The sequence below is a fragment of the Triturus cristatus genome, chromosome 2_2 (assembly GCF_964204655.1).
Source record: "Triturus cristatus chromosome 2_2, aTriCri1.1, whole genome shotgun sequence".
NCBI classification, from domain to species: Eukaryota; Metazoa; Chordata; class Amphibia; order Caudata; family Salamandridae; genus Triturus; species Triturus cristatus.
In genome coordinates, this window is record NC_140582.1 from 761,679,834 (window position 1) to 761,697,343 (window position 17,510).

Genomic DNA, 17,510 nt, shown 5'->3' on the forward strand with positions numbered 1-17,510 from the left:
CCTAATAAGAGTTTTCAGGTTTTTGATTTTTTTTTACCAAACTGCAACCCTGGCCCCAACTCTATATTGTGTGTGGCAATGTTAATGTTACCCTCTGCCCTAAGATTGATTTGGCATCCCATCTTGGGCCCACTGATCAGCTTTGCGATGATCTGTGTCGCCGGGGGAAGCACTGGCTCCAGGTGGCAGTATTACAGGTACTATCTTTATATGCTTTGGTCGATATTTGGCATTTTAAGCATCCTACTGAATCAGATTTTACGTCTTACTACACTACTCATAAGGCCATGTCAAGCCTGGATGTGTTTTTGGTTAGTAATATGCTGGTTTCCTCTTCTAGGATTAAAAGCAAACCAAGGGTCCTTTCGGACTATAACGCTTTGTCATTGTTCATAAAGCTCGGAGCTGGACATTTGTAAGCAGATTACTCTTGGAAGATGGCTGTGTTAACTCACTGAATTCGCATATAAGGGAGCTTCTTGAATTTAATATAGGGAGAGCATTACTTACAGTAGTTTGGGATTCCTATAAGCATTCTGTTGAGGTCAGAGCCTCTATAGGGAGGATTGTCTCTCCTCCACTGAGGATATCTCTCAATTTACTCCACAATATTTGGACCTCCAGGCAACTGCTACCCAGAGGTCTAAGCCACAGGCACCTGTCACTCCTACTGAGGTTCAAGAGGCCATTAGTTCCATGGCTAGCGGGTCTAAGTTACAGGCACCTAACGTTCTTACTGAGATTCAAGAGGCCATTCGTTTCTTGGCTAGCATCATGGCATCGGGTCCCAATCAGATACAATCAGAATATTATGTCACTTTTTGACAGATTTTGTCCCCAGTGTTAACCGATCCTTCTAATTAGTTGGATTCTTCAGGTATCGTCCCTGAGTCTTGGAGGGAGACACATATGGTGGTCTTTCCAAAAAAGGGGAAGGATCCCACATCTTTTGGGTCATACCATCCTATTTCTCTAATTAATTCCGATTCTAAAATCCACACATTCTAGTTACTCAGCAGTCAGCAATTATCTTGGAATTTGTGGCTCAAACCAGCTTGGTTTCATTCTGGGCCGGGATACTGTGTTACATGTTAACACAGCAATTTCGGCTTTGGAGGTGACCTCTGCGTCAGGTAGCTCTGTTGGGATGATGTGTCTGGATGCTAAGAAGGCCTTCGATCAGGTGTCTTGGCCCTTCCTTTGGCAGTTTGTGGAGTCTGCGAGTTTGGGTTCCATTTTTGCTTCTAGGGCTCGACATCTTTACCTTAGTCTGACGGCAATAGTTCACAGTGTGGACCTTCTCTCAGACCATATTGCTATTCTCCACTGTACCAGGCAGGGATGCTCTATCTCCCCACTGTTCTTTGCACATTATATTTAACCATTTATTCAATCTGTTAATTGGAATGAGGCGATACAACCCTTGAGGCTTCACCGATACGAAGTTAAAATTCTCACGTATGAGGATGACATTCGGTTTTGATGCCAGTGCCGATTGGAGGTTTAAAGTGGTGGTGGCAGCAGCCCAATCATTTGGGGAGTTTGCTGGCTACAAGTTGGACTCTGGAAAAACTCAAATTTTATCTAATGTAGCCCCCCTGTCCAGGATTAGAGGTGGGATCAGTCCCTTGTCTACCTTAGGGTTGTTTTAACAATTAACATTCCTGATATTTTTATGCATAACTATGGGAAGCTGTATCAGCACTCAGCGGCGGTCTTTCTTAAGTGGGACCATCTGCATTTAGGGTTCATAGGTCATTGTAATCTTATTAAGTTGACTATCCTTCCACGGTATCTTTATTTTTGTTGATGCATTCCACTCTTTCTTCCAGAGACCTTTTTTGTCAGAGTAGAGGCATTATGGCAGAAGTTTATCTGGACCTACCATAAACCTCAATGCAAGATTCAGTTTTTATAGTAGACCAAGGAAGATAGGGGGATATCACTTCCTATTCTTAGTTATTACTTTGTGGTGTCATTCTTAACACGACTCCGGTCGGTGGTAGGGTGGTCTCCTTGGCCACTGGCTGCCATGTTTTCTGAATTTCTCCTATTGGGTGAATTGATTGTCCCCGGTTCCAGCATTTCAGACACAATGTAGTTCAAACTTACCCGCTTTAAGACTCTAAACATTTTTATCGGATCTGGTGCACTTTCAGAAGATTATTTCTGGGTATCGACCTGTTTAATTTGCTTATGTACTTGAGTTATAACCCCACTTTTCCTAAGGGCATTCAAGGTGGGTTCTGGGTGATATGGGAAAGGGCCATTTTTCTGACCTTAGGTCAACTTTTTGAGGGTAATGTCTTTTCTTGTTTTAGCAGTTTGCAGAAGTAAGCTCCCCTTCCATCTGTGTTTTAAAAATAATATATTTATAGTTGCAGCATTTTATTTTCAGCCTTACGGGAGCGGACCTGAACTGCATTGATAATTTTGTCTTGTATCTTGCAAAATGAATTACATTGCGCGCGCTGCAACGTCAAACCGGCGATGCAGCACACAATGTAATTTGTTTTATTTATTTATTTAGTACTGAACTCTGTTCTGCCATAATGCGGAGTGTACTACCCCACACCTTGTCCCCCCCACCCCACCCCACCGCCCTGCAGCACTCACTCCAGGAGCCGCTACTGCTGTGTAGATGTATTGTTAAGGACAATAATGGGTCTGGCAGTCCCATTTTATAGAGAACAGACCATAACTTTGCCCTAGAAACCAAGTCAAAGGCTGCCCTCAGATCCACAAAAAACAGATAGAGAAGCTCACGCCCTAATCAAACAGTCTTACAGATCACTAAGGATAAAGAAAGGACTTGATCAGTGGTACTCGTGTTTTCCCTAAACCCCACCTAGAGATGGGGTACGACCCTTGTTTCTTGTATCCAGCCCTGAATTCTGACAAGAATCGGGCTACAAAATGTCTTTTCAACAGCATCAATAAGACTTATTGGTCTATATTTAGCCAGGTTATCCCTGGTGCCTCTCTGAAATATTGGGATTATTTCAATCCCACTCCAGTTGGTAGGAATATCTTATCCAGCCTCAAAAAGATTTGATAGTAGATTAATGTAGGGTATGCATATTGAAGACAATGGACAATATAAATATGCTGAAATTGTATCAAACCAGCATGCTTTTTCCACCTCCTTTGTTTCAATGGCAGCCAATAACTTTTCAAGAGTAAAGACCATGGGGCTTATTTTCAAGTGCTTTGCACTGCCGGTAAGTCACTTTTTCCCATATTAAAAGTGACACACCGGCGGCTCAATGTTGCTTGCAAATAAGCCCCCATTTGTTTAGGATTATCCTCATTGCTATTCCATGGGACCCTAAGAGTTCCATCATAAGAATCAGAATCTAAATTGGTTGCCATAAACAACTCCTTGAAGTGCTTGAACCAATCCTCAGGTTGTATATTAAAATCATCTGTCTTAATGGGGTCTCTCTTACCATGAGCAAGAAGATGCCAAAATTGCTTGGTCACCTCAGTGGCCAGATCCCACAATTTCAGCTCCTCCTACTCCCTTTTTCTGGTGGCTATGGTGAAGTTATACTGTTTTCTGGATACTACTATTTCATCTTTAGTGCCTCCCTTAATTGTCTTAATTAGTCTTGCTGCACAAGATATTATACCTTCTCCTTTCTGTAGGTGCACACTTTTGACGAAATAAATTTAGTGAAGTGATCTTTTGAACAATCAACCATAGTACCACGGCTAAGTAACATGGAGATCATGTCAAGGTGAGTATAAACATAGGATTCTAGTATTTCAGCTACAGTTCCATAAATTGCAATATATTTCCTTAGACAATTCAACTTACGTGGTCATCTGACATTCCTTCTGGTGCAGGTAAAGTGGCAATCAGCACATTATCTTAAATAGGGATACCTTTTAAAGACAGCAAAAGGGCATTTTGGTCACTGTCCATTTTGTTACTAACTCTCATATCTCCAATGTTCACGCAGAGATGTAAATCCAGCAATATATAAACAATATTCCTTCTTGTCATAGTCCTCTTGAAGGTATGCTTGGGAATACAATCAGAGGGTGAATGGCTATTGCAGTCCCACAACCCATGCGTATGACCAAATTATACTAATTGCAAAGCATCTAGAGGTATCTTTTTTAAATAAGGGATGGTTAGCTTAGGGATTTTCCAAGCCTTCTTAAGTCATAGATAATCTTTTGGGGTTTGAGGTCATATTAAATTCACCCGCAACAAACAATGGTTAGCTGACAGCGTCCTGATCCAATAAATCATTCAAAATGTGTATGATTTTGGAGTCCTTGTTACCCTTTGTGCAGCAATTGTAAACATAAACAATGTTCAAGGGTGGCATCTTTTCAGAAGAGATAAGGAGCTCTAGTATATCTGGGAACCTTATAGCCAATGTTTTAATTTTAATTCCAAGTGACACTTTAATCCCAATTCGTAATCCCCCAGATGGGCAGCCTGAGGTAGATGGTAATGCTTCCACATAAAAATTTAGGTAACACGATCTATAAAGTGGGGAAACTGCCAAGTTTTCCTGAAATAGGCCTACACAAAAAGAATCAATACAAATTGCCCAAACTTGGGACCCCAGGTTTGGATTTCAATCCTGCTACATTCCAGGAAGGTAGCATAACTACTTTGAAAACCAATCTATGCACATTTGTAGTATAGGATCAGAATGTTTTGAAGCATAGCTCTATCGACCTAGGCCCACTATAGCTACTTTCCAAATTCCCGGGTACCCTGCTCTTCCTCCCAAGGAATAAGGAATCCACCTCACTGTAATTGGCAGATGAACAATCCATAGATGGCTCTGTGTGGTTACTAAGTCAATCTGCTCCTACTGGTTCAGGATTCAGGGGCCGTACCACATTACATTCAAAGGCAGAGACTCTGGGACTCCATTCTCCTAATGGGACATGCCAGGAGCCTCAGTATGCATCGAATAGGTTACCTAAACAGGAGGTGTCCTTAATTTGAATTGAATGAAGGAACCATTATTGGTATTTGAACATAAGTCACGGTTCAACAGCCCCTCAACTGTCCCACCTCCCCAGATTTAATAACAATCTAATTATATGGGTCATTATTAGGAGACATATGCAACTTGAAGAAGATTTGACCTTATTACAGAGAGACACTGTTGTGAATGTCTGACCTAATGGAGTACCATGTTCTTCAATTATTCCTTGTTCTTCCTTGAGGTACAATAAATATTTGGGACATTTAACATACCCAGAATCTGACTACATGTATTATTTAACCTGTATTGTGGTGTATTGTTATCAACCTGAACAGAATGCTTGCCAGAACTTAGGTAGTGATCTTGTGGGGAGTTCCAATTGCATTTCCTATTCCCTTTGACAGGAAATTGTACCTAGCATAAATTTATGGGTTTAGGACAACACACAACTTTAGATACATCAGTGACTCTGTAGACCCTGTCAATTCCCACCTCACTCGTGAATTCCTCCCAACAGAGGATTCCCCTTTTGGGACTGGTGGTTCTTTAAATTCCCTGACACAATCAATATTTACTTGGCTCTCATCCTCACCCTGCCCCATTTTCCGGATGTAATCTGGAATTGTAATGAGTCCACCTTCAAAGATAAATCCGGCACCTGAGCTCTTAAATGTTGGATTTCATCCTTTAATATATGTAGCATATCTATGACTTCCTCTCTTCAGGTGATATTTTTCATAGCACCAGTCAAATTCATCCCAGGGCAAACATCCTTCAGTTCTTATCACCTCTACAGCTCTGGTGTTTGAAATAATACAGGAGGGTGGTTACAGGAACTCAAGGGGTTTGAATATCTTACAACTTTCTGCCATAAGTACACTTATTTTAGGTGAGCATGCTGGAACTGACTTCGCAGTCTCGGTAGTCTTTCCAGCCAATACAATATTTTCTGGGACCAATATTTGTAATGATAGGCAAATGTGCTGTATCGGTATCAGTTCCTTGTGCCTGTGATGGTGTAAGAGGCCACATAGTTGCTTGTGGGCCATGCGCAAGGAGTTCTCAAAGATTGACAAAACTCTGGAGCCATTTGAGAAGTGAGTGCCTGCTTAACAGACTTTAGAATGGCTTACACCTCTTCCATCAGATCATCAACTGCATCACATGTACATGTAGATGTCACAAGTCCCATAGATATTTTTGGTTTTCCAGGCTCATGGGGCTGTCAGCTACTTTTCTTTTCCCCATTGTAAAAAAGAGAATATGGAAGAAAGACCTAACAATCTAACCACTGAATCGTGAAATAAAGTAAAATGCTGTCTGTAAATAAATGTCTAAAATAAAATAAACTTTACCAAAAAAAGGAAAAGGAATTTTCAAAATATACAGCCAGGAGGGATGGCAGAGGCCGGGCTTCTACTTGTGGACCTGTGATGTAGGGCAGATGGTGGCACTTTATAGCACTTGCAGCATGGAGGCCCACCTCCTCTTCTCGCCTCCACCACTGGGATCCGAAGTTTCACTCTGAGCAGGTACTTAGTAGGAGAGTGACAGAGGCCCCCACCCCTAGGTGTAAGATGCACCGACTTCTAAACCTATCGCTTCTGCGCACTGGCAGGCCTACACTGTTGCGCCTAGTGCAGCCACCCTGCATAACCTGCTCAGCCTTCAGCTACTGTCACTGTTGCTTATGCAAATGCAAAGCCTGACTCCGCACCCCAAATTGGCTTACTGCTTAGCCTGGCTATGAGGGGAGGGAGGCTTCCAGGCTACAGCTGTTTTCCGACCGCAGCGCTTCTGGCGACTACAGCTACAGTCTCTGGGAAAGGGACGCTGGATGGCTTGAGGCTCCAACAACTCCCCAAACCTTGCTGGCATACAGGCAGTAGGTGGTAGGTAGTCAGGCACCAGTCAGACCAGCGTCCTGGTGCTCTCTCTCCTTCTCTCTCTCCCCCGAGGCCACTGTCACGGTCACATGGGGAGTCTCAGGGGTGCGGTGGAGCCACTTGGAACCTCTAAGTGGTGGAACTGGAGTAAGGAAAACAGTAGAGCTGTTCGAGGTAGGTGTCTGGCGGTGAAACAACCTTTACAACGCAGTCATTACATCCCACTACCTTTACAACGCAACATCCTCTCTGTGTGGTTACTAAGTCAATCTGCTCCTACTGGTTCAGGATTCAGGAGCCGTACCACATTACATTCAAAGGCAGAGACTCTGGGACTCCATTCTCCTAATGGGACATGCCAGGAGCCTCAGTATGCATCAAATAGGTTACCTAAACAGGAGGTGTCCTTAATTTGAATTGAATGAAGGAACCATTATTGGTATTTGAACATAAGTCACGGTTCAACAGCCCCTCAACTGTCCCACCTCCCCAGTTTTAATAACAATCTAATTATATGGGTCATTATTAGGAGACATATGCAACTTGAAGAAGATTTGACCTTATTACAGAGAGACACTGTTGTGAATGTCTGACCTAATGGATTACCATGTTCTTCAATTATTCCTTGTTCTTCCTTGAGGTACACTAAATATTTGGGACATTTAACATACCCAGAATCTGACTACATGTATTATTTAACCTGTATTGTGGTGTATTGTTATCAACCTGAACAGAATGCTTGCCAGAACTTAGGTAGTGATCTTGTGGGGAGTTCCAATTGCATTTCCTATTCCCTTTGACAGGAAATTGTACCTAGCATAAATTTATGGGTTTAGGACAACACACAACTTTAGATACATCAGTGACTCTGTAGACCCTGTCAATTCCCACCTCACTCGTGAATTCCTCCCAACAGAGGATTCCCCTTTTGGGACTGGTGGTTCTTTAAATTCCCTGACACAATCAATATTTACTTGGCTCTCATCCTCACCCTGCCCCATTTTCCGGATGTAATCTGGAATTGTAATGAGTCCACCTTCAAAGATAAATCCGGCACCTGAGCTCTTAAATGTTGGATTTCATCCTTTAATATATGTAGCATATCTATGACTTCCTCTCTTCAGGTGATATTTTTCATAGCACCAGTCAAATTCATCCCAGGGCAAACATCCTTCAGTTCTTATCACCTCTACAGCTCTGGTGTTTGAAATAATACAGGAGGGTGGTTACAGGAACTCAAGGGGTTTGAATATCTTACAACTTTCTGCCATAAGTACACTTATTTTAGGTGAGCATGCTGGAACTGACTTCGCAGTCTCGGTAGTCTTTCCAGCCAATACAATTTTTTCTGGGACCAATATTTGTAATGATAGGTAAATGTGCTGTATCGGTATCAGTTCCTTGTGCCTGTGACGGTGTAAGAGGCCACATAGTTGCTTGTGGGCCATGCGCAAGGAGTTCTCAAAGATTGACAAAACTCTGGAGCCATTTGAGAAGTGAGTGCCTGCTTAACAGACTTTAGAATGGCTTACACCTCTTCCATCAGATCATCAACTGCATCACATGTACATGTAGATGTCACAAGTCCCATAGATATTTTTGGTTTTCCAGGCTCATGGGGCTGTCAGCTACTTTTCTTTTCCCCATTGTAAAAAAGAGAATATGGAAGAAAGACCTAACAATCTAACCACTGAATCGTGAAATAAAGTAAAATGCTGTCTGTAAATAAATGTCTAAAATAAAATAAACTTTACCAAAAAAAGGAAAAGGAATTTTCAAAATATACAGCCAGGAGGGATGGCAGAGGCCGGGCTTCTACTTGTGGACCTGTGATGTAGGGCAGATGGTGGCACTTTATAGCACTTGCAGCATGGAGGCCCACCTCCTCTTCTCGCCTCCACCACTGGGATCCGAAGTTTCACTCTGAGCAGGTACTTAGTAGGAGAGTGACAGAGGCCCCCACCCCTAGGTGTAAGATGCACCGACTTCTAAACCTATCGCTTCTGCGCACTGGCAGGCCTACACTGTTGCGCCTAGTGCAGCCACCCTGCATAACCTGCTCAGCCTTCAGCTACTGTCACTGTTGCTTATGCAAATGCAAAGCCTGACTCCGCACCCCAAATTGGATTACTGCTTAGCCTGGCTATGAGGGGAGGGAGGCTTCCAGGCTACAGCTGTTTTCCAACCGCAGCGCTTCTGGCGACTACAGCTACAGTCTCTGGGAAAGGGACGCTGGATGGCTTGAGGCTCCAACAACTCCCCAAACCTTGCTGGCATACAGGCAGTAGGTGGTAGGTAGTCAGGCACCAGTCAGACCAGCGTCCTGGTGCTCTCTCTCCTTCTCTCTCTCCCCCGAGGCCACTGTCACGGTCACATGGGGAGTCTCAGGGGTGCGGTGGAGCCACTTGGAACCTTTAAGTGGTGGAACTGGAGTAAGGAAAACAGTAGAGCTGTTCGAGGTAGGTGTCTGGCGGTGAAACAACCTTTACAACGCAGTCATTACATCGCACTACCTTTACAACGCAACATCCTTTACATTGCATTCCATTACAAAACAGCCATTACATCGCATGTCACTACAACGCATTTCTTTACAACGCATGCCGCTACAACGCATACCATTACAATGCATACCATTACACGCATAGTTTTTACCCTTACACTATGTAATGGTATGCTTTGTAATGGTATGCGTTTTAATGGTATAATGTGATGTAATGGAATGCGTTGTAAGTGCAGTTTCTAAAAATGCATTGTGATGGTATGCGATGTAATATCATGCGTTGTAATGTATGTTGTGATGTAAAAACTGCGTTTAGAAGGCATGCGTTGTAAATGTTTGCGCTGTAATGTCATACATTTGTCTGGTGCCAAGTGAGTGTGGTGGTATCCCCACTGCTAATCAATGAGAGGGCTGGAAAGGCAAAATCTGCAGCAATGCTTCAACCCATAGCAAAGCGGAGAGTAACTGCGGCACCTATGGCTTGTGGCAATGCATGTCCATTTCTCCCCTGCAGAGTCTGATCAGTTAGAAACGGAATAAAAGTCTGAATATAAATCAACAGGTAGACCAAGGTGGGATCCGTCTCCAAGAAAGCAAGCAAAAATTATAAAAGAACAAGCAGAATGAAATAGAATCAGCTCAGTTAGAAAGTCAAAGTAGACCTCGCACATCTACCAAAAAAGGCACATTTTCTTGTCTTCTGGAAGTGAAAGACACAAATTCGACGTGTTGAGATCTGATATAATAGGACTGTATTAATAAAGTTGCAATCACAGAACCTTTTCAATAAATTGTGATACATCAAATAACAATCATTTAGGAACACCTACTTTCATGCATAACTATAATACAGCATAAATAAGAAATTAAGGTATTAACATTAAATTTGTGCAACAGTTAAAAACAATAGAAAGTACAACAGGCAGTACAAATCATGAATGACTCAAAGAGCAGACAGATAATAAACACTGAATTATTTGCAATTACAAAAACATTCTACACATTGCTTCCTCCTTGAGGATCACAAATTAATACATTTCAGCCCGGTAAGAAGAATTCTATTTTGCTTAAATTGAAGGACACAGAAGGGAAATATGCACCTAGAAAGCTCATTCCAGTAATTTAAAAGCACAATTATTTTGTCATTGCAAAATGAATGTCGATGAATGTCAATGCAAGGTGACTAAGCCTAATCTTGTCTAATCATGTTAACTGAAACCTGGTTACACTAATCTAGAAAACAATTAATTTACGCATACATTTGTATTCATTGAAAACATGCCTACAATGGCTTTCTGTTAAGCCTGTAAACTGCTGGCTCTTAAAATAAATGGACATTAACACTTGTTTCCAAATAATTGTTCACATTTTCTGTTCACTGCAGGCACATTCCTGCCCAATTTAGCAAGTGTTTATTTTATATGAAACATATGGCTGCAATGAAGTGAAATTCCTCCTTTTGTGAAAAAGATGCAATTAGTTGAAAAGTGAAAAGGTTTATGCAAAGTAATGAGCACATAGTAAATGAAAATTTGTGGTGGGTAGTCACACTGAATCATTGTGAACATGTAAGTGGAATAACACAATGTTTTGATTTAAGTTAGCCAAATTATTACTACCACATAATAGCAAATTATGTGTTATCATTGAAATGCCTGTTTTGCAAAGATGCTTTTCGTTTTTTTACAGTAGATACTGGAGTTTTTCAGAAGTCGTCTGTTAGTTACTGAATAGACATGCGTTTTGTACTAGACAACTGATAGTGAGGTTCTCATCATAATGAGAAGAGATGGCTGGAAGGATGACTTACAGGAAGAGCTGTCTGACCCACAAGATGTTGACAAAGTAATTTTTTTCAAGGACTTATTTCTTTTGCATATTGTGAAAACGTAAACTACTAGGTGGATTACCTTCTAGGAGTTTACTGAAATCCTTTTGTATGCATGAAAAGAGAATTTGATACTTGGTCCGATTCATAACTCATTGTGTTTATATTAGCGTGTGTTCCTAGAGTAGGTCTTTCCCTGGGTTCTTGAGTCTTTTCATGGGAGACTTTCCTTTGAACTTTATTCCTTTGCAAAAGATATATATTGATTTATAGCTTAGAATACTTTCCAGCTTAATAATTTCTCTATTGTCTGAAGTGCTGTAGCGTTATGCTAATACATGTATTCTCTCACAATAACTCTTTATTGAGATTTTGAACTGATACCTTACTCCATTCTTAATTTAATTTAGACTAGGGAAATTGCTTTATAAAACATGCGTGTTGCATTATGACTACTTTGATTATAATTGAATGATTGAATGCTATTACCTTCTGAATATATATTGTGAATGTATTAGAATTATTAATAAACATATTAAATGTAAAATGAATTGTTGTTATTGAATGATTGATTTAAATGATTGCTCCTTATAAACTCTCTATGTTGATGAGCAAAGGTCTGTATGACCACTAGTGGGGCTTATTTAATGATTACACCAGAAGATTGACAATTATTGTCACAAGAGGGAAAGGAGCTGAAATAAAATGCAGACGTTTTGAATTGCTCATGCCCCATATGTCTAAAGCCCAAACTTGAAGACTGATGGAGCTCAAAGTTCCAAACGTTGTTGCAGTGGTGGAGGTGTGAGTATCAATAGGGTTAAGTGTTGGATTTGTCCTTGTGGAGTTTTTGTTATTGCGTTGATGTTATGTATTTTGTGCTTTATCAAAGATTCATGGCTTAGTTGTGTTTAGGCATTTGATGTTGAACAGGTGAAGTTGTTATTGGACTTGGAGTAGTCTAGGATCCAGGGATAGTTAAGAAATAAATATTTGTGGAGCTACTGATCTACTAAGGTTTTGTGGTGTCAGTTTATGAGATAGCATCGAATGCACAATTGAGATGGGGATTATGACAAATTGCTATGATTGTATTAATAATGTTTGGTGTTAGTAAAACCTATTGCTCAGTTGGGAAATTGTATCAATCAGTGATTTCTCGCTGGTCGAGGTTTCATCTGTGTTCTTGTGAAGAAGTCAGAAGAATTTACTTTTGTTTGTTTCTTGTGTGAGTGAACGATTTTGAATTCTTTAGTGGAGATGCCAAGATCATTTAGTTTCTGTGCTCCTTTAAAGTCATGGAAATTGGTGTACGAGAAAATGTAAAGGAGGGTAGACCACTGCCACTGAAAGGAGTGAGAATTACGTTAGCGACTGCCACATAAGAATAGGCTAGTAGGTGTGAAGTGCCGCACTGGGATTGGTTGGAAGATCATCAGGTGCTGTATTGTGGTAAGCTCACAAAGAAGGATTGCATTGGGACTGGAGGAGAACATTGATTTGTAGGGAACTGTGAATTGAATAAAACATTGAAATTTATAGAATCAATATTTGCTTGTTTTGTGTTGAATTTGTGAAATCATGAAATGCTTTAAAGCTCTAAGAGGTTTAATGAGAGACAATGTGCGAGTCCCTGTGTGGGAGAGTGTTGAGGCTCCACCAGAAGGTACGCCAGGCTATTATATGGTTACAAACGTAGGGCTTCATACATGTTTGTGGCTTCTTCAATGGCACAAGATAACTAGAAAAGGAGCATTCAGATTTCCACAATATGGTACCTTTGATTTTAAGATTGTTCAATATTTGAGGGGAAAGTTATATGAAATGAAACCACACCCTAGACCCACACAGTATGAAGCATTAAACGCTTGGGAGCAAGCCAAAGAGAAGGAAATATACCAGAACTGAGCCAAGAGAGATGCACATAAATGATCATTGGTATAAGGAACAACATAGATGGAGGACGTGCAAAGTTGAGGGCGCTTTAATGGACCCGGCAATAACAACAGAAAAGACTAAAAAGAATTGAAAGAATTGAAAGCAGAAAAAACTGACACTGACAGTGATTTGGGGGATAACATTTTAAATGCTTTGTTGTTCTCAAGACTACCACCATATAGGGCTCCAAACTCCGGTTCAGAAAGCATTACAACCACTAGTGGTGCAGTGGCTACAGCCCCTGTGGCCAAGATTAGGATTCCGATTGGGGGACCATCTCCAAACCTTTTGATTGCAACTGCACCTGCTGAATCAGCCACTATTGTAATTGCTTCAGGTGTTACAGTTTCTCTTGTGACTGTTCCTGAAACAGTTTCATGGATTGTGTCAGACCAGACATTACCAATTCCTGCTGCAACTACACCAATTAATATCTTACCAAATCCTGTTGTTCCAGGAGCTGTAAGAGGAGTTGCTGCTACAGAGTTTATGCCGATATTGCAAAACTCACAGATTGTTGCCTGGATCCCACCACAGAATGGTCAATCATTGAGAGGAGGGAGAAAAATTGTTTATACAACACCAATTGCACAGGGAGAGACAGGACCATTTGATGATAGGATTGTTTCCTTATGGTTTGGGAAAACTCCTGAGAACAAAAGGACAGAAGATACAGAGAGACCAGCTGCTAGCCAAGAAAAGGGAGGAACCCTACAGTACTAAAATTGAAGGTGAAATTGAGAGAGATTACTAGGGGATGTTTAGATGTTTCACATTAGAATCAATAGTAGGAAAATGGGCTGGTATACTTGAGTAAGGAAATCACAAGATGTTCAGCTGCCACACATGATAAACTGACAGAGTTGTCAGGTAAATATAAGATTGATCTCACTGAGAGAATCACCTTACAGAAAGTTTCAGGGCACAGTTAGAATATGAAGCAATTGTGACCATATGATCCTTAAGAATGAGATTGCACATTGCTGAATTGCATTTGGAAAGGGAGCGCTTTTGACAGATAGGGAGTAAATCAGCAAAGAAACAAGGGAAAAAAAGAAACGATCAGATATTGCAGAAGCAAATGGCAAACCACGACCAGCACCCTCAGATAAGGGTGAGATCCACCTGGTATCTCCAAATGAGGGAGATACCATTTGGAAGGTATGCTCATGTACCGTGGAGTAGAGGTGATCTTGCAAAATTCACAAACAACTTTTCAAAGTTAAGAGGGACCTCTGCTCAGTGGTGTAAACAAATTGACAGATTTGTGAATATTTTGAGGTCTTCTCTACAGATTTGAACACCTTCTTTGATATTTGGGTACCAAGTGATCTATGGGATGAATGTAAGACAGCTGTGCAATGTCAATGTGCAGGGCCTCTAAGAGATGCACATACTCATGCACCCTCGCATACGGTGATGACAAAATATGAGGAGGTGACTACCTTTTCGAAAGGAAAAGTTCTAGCGAGAGAACTTGGCTGGTTAAAAAATCAATAGAAGTACTCAAGAAGCAAAATAGTAAGTGTCTGTCTATTATGAAGAATTGTTACAAGTGTTTAAACAACACAGCGGACAAGAAAATCCCAAAAAGGGTGATATGGGGAGTTTTGTGTCACAGTTCATTCTTGGGTTGTGACTAAAGATTATATGCACATACGACAGAATGTTATTTGTTGACAGAAAAATCCTTTAGCTGATATCCTGAGGTATGCAAAATACTGCAGTTACAAGCAAGGGATGAAGCATAAGAGGCTTAAGGAGAAGTATGTTGGCCCAAATGAAGCTGGCTCAGAAAGGCTTTCAAAATAAGTCAAATGCAGGGAATGCTGATGGAATGCAAGGTGTTGGTTTTCAGACTGGAGGTCAAATGGCACACGATGGAGTTGGCATTCCACAAGATAGAGGTTGAAGTGTTCCTATTGATCCAAATTCAGGAGTAGATAATGCAATGCTTAAGAAATCAACTCTTTGTCATTATTATAACAAGCTTTTGCATTGGAAGAGAGAGTGTAGAAATAATTCTAATCAAGTAAGTGGTAATGGGCAAATGTTGTGTCAATCAAATGCAAATACAACAATTTCCATTTCAGGTTCCAATTCAGCAAATGCAGGCACTAAATCAGCCACAAGTCCCTATGATGCAGGTTCCACAAGTTTCAATGATCCCACAGAACATGGAACATTTTAGATTTAATATGAATCAAGTACCAAGAATAAATTCAAATCCATTCCAAAATCAGAAGCAATTTCAACAGTTTCTCATGTTTGAAAATGAGAGTTTTGATTCCGACAATGATGGGTTCTAAGGTGGGAGGAGGATTGCATACTTGGCACAGTCTTCGAGGTAGACCAGGGTGAACCATTTGTTGAAGGAGAAGTAAATGACCACTAAGTGTCATTTCATATCAACAGGGTAGTTCCACTGTTATAATAGCAGAAGCTCCAGACCTACCTGTTTCAGAGAAAGTTATTGTTAAAATACGTTCATTTGAGGAAGATCACAAATTTGTTGTGTGTGATTCAAGTTCTGTAAATCTTTTAGGATGCAATCTTTTATGCAAGTTAAATTGCACGATTTACTGCAAACAGGATGATGTTGATGTTCAAACACATGATGAAGATGTTGAATTTACAATGGCTGGACAATGGACAGCTGTTGGATGGTACCCTGTAAGAATGGTAGAGGATTTAACTTTGAATTACGAGATACTCTAAAATCAAAAGTATCAGATATTTTCTGGAAGACATTGGACTAATTAAAGGTGTAAAACCAGTCCAAGTTACTTTATTTGTCAAGAAAGCTTTATTCGACGATTGTCATAAAAGCATATTCATATCATACATATTAGAAGATAAAAACATTTTAAGATATTTTAAAATGGTTTAAAACAATAAATAAAATAGAGATATTTACAAACTGATTCAGCAATTCATTGGAAGGAAAATTAATCAAGACAGCATTTTGCTCCTAATCACCCATGCCCTACCAAGAAACTTTGCAACAGATATATAAACAAATGAAGTTTCAGCAGATCGCAAAATGCGAACAGCCACCTTGGTATTCGTGGTACCCAAGGTCCGGCACATTGGTTTAAGCCAGGTCTGTCGAGGGATTATGTAGGAAGGGCATTGGAACAAAAAGTGATTAACAGATTCAACAGGTGCAGTGCAACCAGGACAATTAAGTACATTTTCTGTAGACCATCTAGATGTAAACTCTCTTACTGGGAGACTACCAACTCTGAGCTGAAAGTAAAGCTTCCTGTCCAAAGGACTGGTTATATCATCCCAGAAAGGTGCCAAGGAAATGGTATCCTTAAAGTCCAAGAAGATGCCAGATAGTGAAAGCGGAGCTGTTGTTCTGAAAACTCTGGATGCTACCATTTCCCAGTACAGAGACTTCAGGACTTGTTTGGTGGGGAAACAAGCATTTTGAGGATCCTCCCACAGGTTTTTTAGACCCAGGTCCCGAAGTGACTCATAGATCCTACGGAGCCACTTGACCTTTCGGCAAGTGTCCAATTTGATAATGTCCATGAGGCCAAGAGCAAAAAGCCTAAGTTCGGGGGTAACCCATAGCCGCCTCCAGTATAGAATGGGGCGGAATGAGGCAATTAATGCTATCGGTCTCATACCAAGGTCATAGAATAGAGGGCAAAGGGGAGTGCTCTGTGGTAGACTTGTTAAATTTCGAAGGAATTTATTCTCATAGGAAGATAGCTTATGTAAATTTTCAAATCCCCACAATTCAACTCCATAAAGTGCTGCTCCAACCACTTTTGCATCATAGACCCGAAGAGCAGGATCAATCGGTTTGGTCAAAGATTTGGCGTGTTCTTTACTTAAAGCACCAGAGAGTTGGGAGTGCTTAAGAGAAGCCAAGTTAACCTGCTTTTTCCAGCTCAAGTCATGCTGAATACAAATGCCCAAATAAGTAAAATCTTGGACCTGGTCCAGTAGCAAACTATTCATAAATATCTTACATTTAAAAGATTTTGGTTGGTTAAAAGACATGAATTTGGATTTTAAAACATTAATTTCAAGCCCACGGGCTAGACAGAACGCCTCAAACAAACTTAAGGACCTCTGTAGGCCACTCGGGGTTTTAGAAATTATGAGGCAATCGTCGGCAAACATTAAAATAGGAATTTTCGCACCTGCCAGAGAAGGGGCATCCACTTTCGCATCTATTAATAATTTTGCTATGTCATTAATGTATAGAGAAAATAAGGTTGGCGCGAGGACGCAGCCCTGCCTGACCCCCTTTTGGATGGGGAACTGCCTGGTCACTTGTCCAACACCACCCCATCTAATCTGCGCAAAGTTGTCTAAATGGAGTCTAGCAATTAGAGAAACTAGAGCAGCTGGCATCCCCAGATTGTCTAAGACAGCCC